This window comes from Notothenia rossii, assembly GCF_949606895.1.
Source record: "Notothenia rossii genome assembly, chromosome: 2".
In the NCBI taxonomy this organism is placed as follows: Eukaryota; Metazoa; Chordata; class Actinopteri; order Perciformes; family Nototheniidae; genus Notothenia; species Notothenia rossii.
The window spans coordinates 3,205,122-3,215,884 of NC_136904.1; positions in this window are offsets into that span (position 1 = coordinate 3,205,122).

The following is a 10,763-nucleotide window of genomic DNA, read 5'->3' on the forward strand; positions in this document are numbered from 1 at the left end:
ATTCGTATTTGAAAAAAGCAGGTCTGACTAAGCTGCTGACCTGCTTATCATTACATCACATTTAGCTTTTATCCAAAGAGACTTACAATAAGTACATTCGACCAGGAACATACAACCTTGAAGAAAACAGAATCATATAAGTACATCAGGTTTCATAGAGCCAAACATTTCAAGTGCTACTCAACTGGCTTTAGATAAGCCAGCTCTTTATTAGTATATAAGTGTAATTGTCTGTTTATTTCAAACTTGTATTGAATGGAAAGGTTTTAGTGAGAATACATGTGTTTGTAACTTAGTGGTTATTAGGCTTGGGCGGGATGACGGTATTACGGTATACCAGGGTATTTCGAAATCCCGTCGGTATGATTTTCAATACCGTGACGTCACAGACTGTGCGCCAAATCACAGATGCGTTTCATTCTATTACACTGACACGGAGTTTTGACAGGGACGACATTGGTTGTAGTGCACAGCACGCGCCAGCAGAGGGCAGGGGAGGGCAGTCCGTCTTTCCCGCTCTCAGAGCTCAGCACAGAGCTGAGCTGAGCAAGATGGCGGCAGCATTTGCCGGCCCCGAACTCGGACAACTAGTAAAAAAGAAAAATGCCTCTGCGCCTGTTTGGGACTATTTGGGGTTTACTCGTCGCCAGTGACTTCATCCAGCACAACGAGAGACAGAGGCACTTCTTTGGGAATGTTTAAGACGGGGTGAGTGAGTGTTGACATTTTTTAATCCTATGCAACTGGTTGATGGTTTTGTAGTCGAGGTCGGACGGTTTTAAAAACGAAAGCATTTACGTGCTAAACATTCACGCGATTAATCCAATGAATCAAATGGAAATAAGGTTTTTAACACATGCAGGGAATAATATTGCCAAACTAGTTAGTGAATATAGCAAACTTTATTCAATAAGTCAAGTATTTACTCCCGGAAAAAGTTTATGTATGATGATATATTGTTAACTTAGCTCACAATGGAAACAACGTCGGACATCTACAAACGCGTCCTGTATCCGATCTCAAAATGTGCCATTTGCACAATGTGTCATGTATGCAGCCCTTGTTTTGCACCTGCGCGCACGTCGCGGCACTTTGCGAGCGTCTACCGGCTCGGGCTGCATTTTACACCGAACATATATTATACCGTTCGAAACATCTATTTGCCGCCGAACGCCACCTCACTCAAGTCGACCCAAGTCATACCGTCATATACCGTATACCACGGTATGATGTCAGCAAGGTATGACGGTATGAAAAAAATGATACCGCCCAAGCCTAGTGGTTATACAGCTGGATGAATTAGACTTGGATTATGCTGCATGAGTTATGAGTTTGTAAATGTATGTTTTCATATAATTGTGTTAAACAATGCCCCCCCTCCTGTTCTGAAGTGTTTACACTGGCTTCCTGTGTGTCAAAGAATATATTTCAAAATACTGCTTCTGGTTTATAAAGCATTGAATGGTTTAGGCCCAAAATACATTTCAATCAGGAGAGACTTAGTTGAAGTTGATAACATTTGTATTGCCGTATGCACGATTGTGTTTTTGGAGATTAGACCCCATCATACTGTGATGAATTAGGGGGGAGGGGAAGCCGACTAGAAAGAGAAACTCCCCCGGGGTCTAGACACTGGCGGTGGTGAATACTAAGGGAAAATAAAATCCGGAGTGATGAGGGTTCTTCTGGGCTGTCTTGCCTTTGGTCTGAACGCTGGAGGTGGAGGAGGGTTGCATCAATTCTCCTGAACGATGCTGACGGGGGAGGGAAGAGCAGATTTAAACGTTTTGCCAGGTGTGCTGTGATTGGCTGTGGGAAATAAGACGCAGCCAATTGGTTTAGCTGGGGTGAGTCGCACCTTTTGCTAATTGAGAAAAGGGGGCGAGTGAGTGAGGGAGAATTGTGAATGAGAGCGTGGGAACCAGTCGTCCTGAAAGAATTTACGCTGAGCTTCATTTCTGACCTCTTTTCTGCTAAACTCTGAACCATCCGGATCTCTCAGGTCTTCAGGGACGGGTCAGCTTTCTGTCCCCAGAGTCAGAACTAAACATGGAGAAGTTCAGTATGCTCCAAACATCTGGAACAAACTCCCAGAAACCTGCAGGTCCGCTGCAACGAAGACTACTTTTAAATCCAGGCTGAAGACTTTTCTTTTTGTCGCTGCTTTTAATTGAAACTGAGCCGTTGTGCTAATGAACATTTGGGGCCATAGTAACCCGAGGGACTCAGAGTCTGGAGACTTTGTCCTGGCTGCTTTTCTCTGTGTGTGCTGCTCAGGACGTATGTGCCGTACAAGCACACAGCTCATGTTCGGAGAAACCTTAAAGAAAGGCATCAGTCAAATTGAACTTCTGTGTGAACTATTCATCTTAAACTGCACTGTAACTTTTGATTCATGTATTTTTTCTTTAATTTGAAATGCCTTTGTCTGAATGTCTCTGAATGTCTTGTGTTGAAAGGTGCTATAAATAAACTTGCCTTGCCTTGAGGAATTGTCTCATTTGAATTCCTCAAGACTTTTCTGTTTACCGTGGAGGCAAGAAAGCAACGTCTTATTCCAAATGTGTTGTTGAAGAATTATCTCGATTTTTGGAAAGACAAATTGACAAGCCACTGCAGATGAGAGACAACACTTCAGCAAAGTCTTACAGGTTTGATTTTGTATTTAAGAAGTCTGTAGATGTTGGAGAATGTAGCTTAGCATGAGGAACTAAACACAAGATCTTTGAGGGCCCTGCTCACACTTGAAAGAATGATCACACCACATTAGGAAACTCCTCCTATCTTCTAATGAACTCTAGCGTTGGCAGGAACAACTTGTTTAATTGATGTTTTAATTATAAACCCAACTTCCGTTTTATGAGCAAAGACCTGGCATGTATTCAAACTAAATTGAGAAGGTTAGAAGAAGTGTTTTGCCAATTTAAAAAGTGACTTGTGAAGACGGACTGACGAGCAATTGATACCAAAGTTGTATTTTTTGTTCCTATCAAAACAGCTTTGATTAACTGAAGACGTCTGCTCTCACGGGGAGGAATTGCCAAACAAGAGACGGAAACTCTTCTTTTTATTGAACTCCATCTTCACTCGTAAAACTGAAGTTGGGTTTATAATGAAACCATCAATTAGACTGGATGTTCCTGCCAAAGACCTGGCAGGTAATGAAGCTTCATTTAGTCATAATTGAAGTCGTTTGTGAAGACGGACTGACGAGTAATTGATATTACATTTCATCTGAACATTTAGTTGAGTACATTTCGTCCTATCAAGAAAGGAATACTTAAAGTGAAGGAGAGGACTCTGTTACCGGGTGGAAAACAGATACGTTGGTGCTTCTAGAAACACTTTCTCTCCTGCACTGAAGATTTGCAGTGATTTCTCGATTGTACACACACACACCCCCCTCCTTTATATCTGATGGTAGCTAGTTAGAGATGTCGCTGAGAGGGGGGGGGGGGGATAAGATTGATGAGGCAAACTTCCTGTGACCTTCCTGACCTCATCAGTGTCTTCAGGAGAGCTGCAGTCTCTTCGTTATCAGCGAGTGCCCGGTTGCTACAAGCAATTCAAGATTTCCATTTTGTTTGTTGGTTGGGGGACCCTTTAGATCAGGGGTGTCACACTCAAGGCCCGACTTCATTTTCTGTGGCCCGCAAGAGCTCTGAAAGAATATAATACATTTATTATAGGGTTACTGCTGCTTTACAGAAACACGTTGCCCATAGACTACATGTCCCACAATGCATCTCATTTTGTGACATGAGCACTAAAGAGACTTGAATTTATTTGGCCTAGACTTCTGCTTTCAGACGTAGTTAATTGTGAAGTTATTACCCTATCTGATAATAATGTTATATAATACATTATTTTATATAATATATTTATATAGTCTTAAAGTTACAACCAGCCCTTGAGTGCAACCATAATGCTGATGTGGCCCGTGATGAAATTGAGTTTGACCCCCTGCTTTAGAGTCAAGCTGTAAAACCGGAAATGTTGAGTACCCCAAAGTAGGGTCTCCAGCACATAGAAACTGCCGGATGCTAACCTGCAGATGTTGGTCAAATTTCACAATTATCATAAGTTGCGTTAATTGGCATTTATTAGCATTATAGCCGATAGTTGAGAACATTCCGATGATTTGAACACTATTGGAGTTTTGTGCGGTTATTGCTAAATCCATTTCTGATATTTTTAAGATCCAAAATGGCAGTTGGAACCATATGTTTGTAGTCCTATTGGGCAAAATTGGAAGTTTTAGAGGATGTTGTTTCAGATAGCTTATCTATTTGAAATAATTATCCATAGTAGAGGTAGATTTTACTCTGTTGTGATTGGCGCTAGAAGCTATTCAAGATTTCCATTTTTTTTGTTGTTAGAAATGTTGAGTACACCAAGGTTTTATGTTAGAAATGTATAGTAGGGTCCCCAGCACATAGAAACTGCCGGATGCTAACCTGCATATGTTGGGCAATTTGCACAGTTAGCATAAATTGGGTTACTTAGCATTTAATAGCATTATAGGCAATAGTTGAGAAAAATGGCTGGCTGGAGGTTATTGAGTTTGCTGAATACATTTCTGATTTTCTAAAGATCCAAAATGGCAGTGGGAACCTTAAAGTGGCCATGCTTGTAGTCCCAGTGAGCAAATGTTGACGTTTTAGAGGATGTTGTATGGTTTTTATTGGACTTATAGCTTATCTTTTTGAAATAATTGTCCATAAAAATATGTGGTTTTTACATTTCTAACGTAGCATCTGGGGTCCTCAACCCTTCTGGGTTCACAGAGCTGTTAAGTACACTTATAATACTCCATATGTCCAAACCTATCAGCCCTTCTCCCACTTTTGTCTCATGAAGGTTTATGGTTTTAAACCTGATTTCCATTTTTATTTTGGGTATGTTTGTGCCCATCTTTGGCAATCCTCAAATGTCCGGGGACTATGTCCGCTGAGCTGAAACTATAATTACTCCAAAACCCCACTTGTCTGAACAATATCTCATATCCAGAAATACACTTTCTATCTGCAACAAACAGACACCAATGCTAATTATCATGCAGAACGACAGTGTAGACAGAACCTCTCCAGACTGCTGAATTTAGAAAGTAAAATATCTTAGATTCACATTTTAACAGCATTAAACACATACCTGCATCATCAGCTGTTTATATTGGACATTTCTATCAGTTTTAGCTTTCAAAATGGGATCAAACAAACAATACCCATTCAAACCATTGAAGCCTACTCTGTCCCTGTGCTCACACCACTGGAAGCTGTCTGCAACACGTGACTATAAACCAAGATACAATGACCTCCGTGTCACTTTGAACGACCTCAGGCTCCGTTAATCTTCAAAGTGTTTGAATGTCCAACTTTAATGTTCCGTGATATCATTTCATTGTTTGGTGCTTCCTCTGTGTTGATCCAAACGGTCGCTCCAAGCTTTTATTCTATAAAAAGTGTATCATAACGTGTGTGTGTGTGTGTGTGTGTGTGTGTGTGTGTGTGTGTGTGTGTGTGTGTGTGTGTGTGTGTGTGTGTGTGTGTGTGTGTGTGTGTGTGTGTGTGTGTGTGTGTGTGTGTGTGTGTGTGTGTGTGTGTGTGTGTGTGTGGTGTGGGTGTGGGTGTGGGTGTGTGTGTGTGTGTGTGAAGGTTAATAGGGCTGTAGAGCAGAATGGTTTTTGGATGAGTCTCATCTGCGGCGCCTCATTACTTCAGACAGCTGATCTATAAATACTCGCTGCACGAAGCCCACTCAGAGAGCATGACAACAAACAAACGGACAACAGACAAACAAACAAACTGCACAGAGAAATACATCGTAAAGAAATTAGAGAGATGTTTGTGGATACTTGAAGCCTTAAAAGTGGTTTTAGTTCAACGAGCGTCATCGTTTGGAAGTGATGGAGGAAGTATTTAGACACTTTACTTTAGTAAAAGCACCGACATGTTCTCGTCCAAATACTTCGTTACAAGTTAGAGTCCATCCATCCATCCATCCATCCATCCATCCATCCATCCATCTTCTCCCGCTTATCCGTGGTCGGTCTCGGAGGTAGCAGTTCCAGCAGAGAGCCCCAAACGTTCCCTTCCCTGGCCACATCAACCAGCTCTGACTGGGGGGTCCCAAGGCGCTCCCAGGCCAGAGAAGAGATATAATCCCTCCACCTGGTCCTAGGTCTACCCCTTAGTCTCTTCCCAGCTGGACGGGCCTGGAACACCTCCCTAGGGAGGCGCCCAGGTGGCATCCTAACTAGGTGGCATCCTAACTAGGTGCCCGAACCACCTCAACTGGCTCCTTTCGACCCCAAGGAGGAGCGGTTCAACTCCGAGTCCCTCCCTGATGACTGAACTTCTCACCTTACCCCTAAGGGAGACACCAGCCACCCTGCGGAGAAAACCCATCTCGGCCGCTTGTAAGTTAAAGTCCTGCATGTAAAATCGTACTTAAGAAAAATCAGCAAAATGTCCTAAAATTATAAAAGAAACAAATGATTGTGCGAGAAAATTGCCTTTATGTATATAATTATATTTATAAATGTGCCATTTCTAGATAATATTGTTCCATGAAGTCGCATTTCTTACTGATAGAGTTGACTTTTTGTAAAATATATAAATAATTTGACACTTGTGACTCAAAGAGTCCACATTTTTAGAGATGCAATGTGTTCAAACTAAACTAAAGCTGTTTAATAAATGTGGTGGAGTAAAATAACATTAAGTCCCTTTTAAAAGTAATAGAGTAGAAGTACACATTAAAGGTAGTAAGTAATGGAAATATGACCCCCACCTCGAACACTTTAGTATTCTAATTGATAAAGAAACTTATGCATGTGTTCAATAATTTACCTTCTGGGTTATTTTGAATGTATTTTTTCCCGTCAGCTGTTAAAAACGTGTGTAAATATTACCCCCCCGACACACACATGTGCATTGCTCACATTACGAGCATATCCTGTTTCACACCCCGGGGGAATACACACACTTAAATGTAGTTAGCACAACAACACCTCGTTATCTCTCTCTCTCTCTCTCTCTCTCTCTCTAATCTCACCTTCACTCAGACATACCATTTATATTTTAAACTAATAAAACAATGGTTGTATATCATAAAATGTCACTTTCTGCAGCTGCTGTTTTTACGATTGAGCTTTCTCTAATTTTAATCGTGCTTAATATTACTCGATATATACTTATACCCTAAAATCTGCATATTTGTATATTAATATTCAATACATATATTCAAGAGATACATTTCCTTCATTATTGATTTGTTTACGTACATTTTTGTTATTTGTCTCCATACTGCAGATATTTAAATCTTTACAGTTTTATTTTTTAAATATTATTATTAAATGTTTTATTTGACTTCTTCTTCATGAGCATGTCTTTATGTTGCAGTGATGAGAGAAAGTCCCACATTGGGATCAATAAAGTCAACACTGGAAAAAGAGTTTCTGTAAACCTCCACCTGGAAGAGTTTCACAAGAGCTCATTTCCACGGACCTTATCCGTCATTTGGGTTAAAAAAAAGGCCAAAATGCATAAATGATGTTTTTTATTTGTTTTCCGCAGAAACAATCATTTTCCTCATCATCATTTTCACAATCACTCCCCCCTCACTTCCTGTTGATTGCTCTGAGTAACACTGAGAGACAACAGGAAACAATAAGAGAGAGCCAGGAGCACATCGTCCTCCAATCAGCTGCTCTGAATACACACATATACACTTTTAGTGAAAGTAGAAGTACTCAGATCTTGTACTTCGCCCCCCGAGGACCAAACTCCGCACAATGGGGGATCGGGCTTTCTGTGCAGCTGCTCCTCACCCGTGGAATTCCCTCCCAGACCACCTAAGGCCTCCACAGACCACCTGAGGACTCCCCAGACCACATGAGGACTCCCAGACCACCTGAGGACTCCCAGACCACCTGAGAACTCCCCAGACCACCTGAGGACTCCCAGACCACCTGAGGACTCCCAGACCACCTGAGAACTCCCCAGACCACCTGAGGACTCCCAGACCACGAGGACTCCCAGACCACCTGAGGACTCCCAGACCACCTGAGAACTCCCCAGACCACCTGAGAACTCCCCAGACCACCTGAGGACTCCCAGACCACGAGGACTCCCAGACCACCTGAGAACTCCCAGACCACCTGAGGACTCCCAGACCACCTGAGAACTCCCCAGACCACCTGAGAACTCCCCAGACCACCTGAGGACTCCCAGACCACGAGGACTCCCAGACCACCTGAGAACTCCCAGACCACCTGAGGACTCCCAGACCACCTGAGAACTCCCCAGACCACCTGAGGACTTCCAGACCACCTGAGAACTCCCCAGACCACCTGAGGACTCCCAGACCACCTGAGAACTCCCCAGACCACCTGAGGACTTCCAGACCACCTGAGAACTCCCCAGACCACCTGAGGACTCCCAGACCACGAGGACTCCCAGACCACCTGAGGATTCCCAGACCACCTGAGGACTCCACAGACCAAGAGCACTCCCAGACCACGAGGACTCCCAGACCACCTGAGGATTACCCAGACCACCTGCGGACTCCCCAAACCACCTGAGGACTCCCAGACCACCTGAGGACTCCACAGACCACCTGAGAACTCCACAGACTATACTCCCCAGACCTCCTGAGGACTCCACAGACCACCTGAGGACTCACAGACCACCTGAGAACTCCACAGACCACCTGAGGACTCCACAGACCACCTGAGGACTCCCAGACCACCTGAGGACTCCACAGACCACCTGCGGACTCCCCAGACCACCTGAGGATTCCCAGACCACCTGAGGACTCCACAGACCACCTGATGACTCCCAAACCACCTGAGGACTCCACAGACCACTGACGCCTTCAAGAAAGGCCTAAAAACCATTCTTTTTAAAAAAGCTTTTGATTAAACTTCTGTTTATTTTTGTTTGTTGTTATTCTGCCTCCTGTAGCACCTTGGGATTGCTGTGAGCAATGAAAGGTGCTTTACAAATCAAATGTATTATTATTATTAAAAGTAGAAATACTCAGATCTTGTACTTGAGTAATAGCAGAGTGTAAAAAAAGTCCTGCATGCAATTGATGCATTAAAGGGTAATGTAGTTAATTTCCCAATCCCCACACAATGTACTCAATATGTGGAAGTGTCCTTAGCCACAACCCCAAATGTCTCTCTAACATGTTGTGGCTGTGAGTATCTAAAGAAGAGCCACACTATCGCAGTCCATTGAGCAAAGAGCAGTCGAATTCAAACCAAAACAGGAAGTTGAATAGATGAAGTGTTTGGAGGTTTGACCCCGTCATGGAGTCATCATCTAAGCTAGAAACTCATTAAATTACTCACGCGAGTTTGACCACGGCAACATTTGTGCTTAGCGTCACTCAAACTGGACGCTCTGGCTAGGAGGCGGGGCTTATCTCCATGTAGATCAACAACAACATAATGAACATGCAGTGATTTAATTGTAATCAAAATGAAGCTTCAATAACAACATGCTGACACCAAGTGTGTCTAGAAGAGTCAGGTAAAACACTTTTCTGAATGGAGAACAGATCGATCAGTCTAGGCTCCCAAATTTGCTATTTCAAAAGTAATGCATTATTATTGATTAGTTTGAATGTTTATATGGGTAGAAGTATTGACTTTTTACAGCTTTATCTTTTAAAGCTACGACATAGGAGCGCTGACAGAGAAGAGGAGGGATCAATATACTGTGATGAGGTTCAGATATCTATTCAGTATCAGGATACAACACATTTTCATTTATTGCTGTTGTTTTACTGCGAAAAGTTCATTTATGGCTATTTAAAAGCACTCTGTTGGTGGTGGTTTAGTTAGAGGCAACACCAGCATGCCTTCAATAAAGTTGTATCTTGAAGTTTTTCATTCCATTATAAGGACTTAAATGTGTGTGTGTGTGTGTGTGTGTGTGTGTGTGCGTGCGTGCGTGCGTGCGTGCGTGCGTGTGTGTTTGTGTGTTGGTCTGAATAACATATTACAAACAACAACTTAAATTATGGAGCTGAGATGAATTAGTTTTTAATTTACTTTCATTACGGAGAACTTAACCAGCAGCAGGGATTATACAACTTCTGTAGGAAGTCAGCTATAAAATGTGTGTGTGTGTGTGTGTGTGTGTGTGTGTGTGTGTGTGTGTGTGTGTGTGTGTGTGTGTGTGTGTGTGTGTGTGTGTGTGTGTGTGTGTGTGTGTGTGTGTGTGTGTGTGTGTGTGTGTGTGTGTGTGTGTGTGTGTGTGTGTGTGTGTGTGTGTGTGTGTGTGTGTGTGTGTGTGTGTGTGTGAGAGTCAGCTGGTACTAAAGGGGCAGAAATGCTTATAAGAGGTTTTTCCTGCAGAGTGCTGACAGAAAGCTGTTATCATCAGACACACACACACACACACACACACACACACACACACACACACACACACACACACACACACACACACATGTTCTGTGATATCAGCAGGTGACAGGGAGGAGATGGGGTCACGATGGACTCATCAAGAGAAAGACCATTTTGCTGAAAGTGTTGTTTAATGTTTGAAAGTGTTGTTTAATGTTTAATAAAATGCCGGCTACGTTAATTTAATATTGTTCCTTCTATTTTTTATTATCTTCCACTCCTTATTGAGAAGCAACCTTCAATGTTACCTATTTTTATTTTTCAAATCCAATAGACGTTACTGCAATTAAAAAAAGATTTTCTTAATATGAATTAGTAAAACAAAAAGGTAAGATTAACAGTC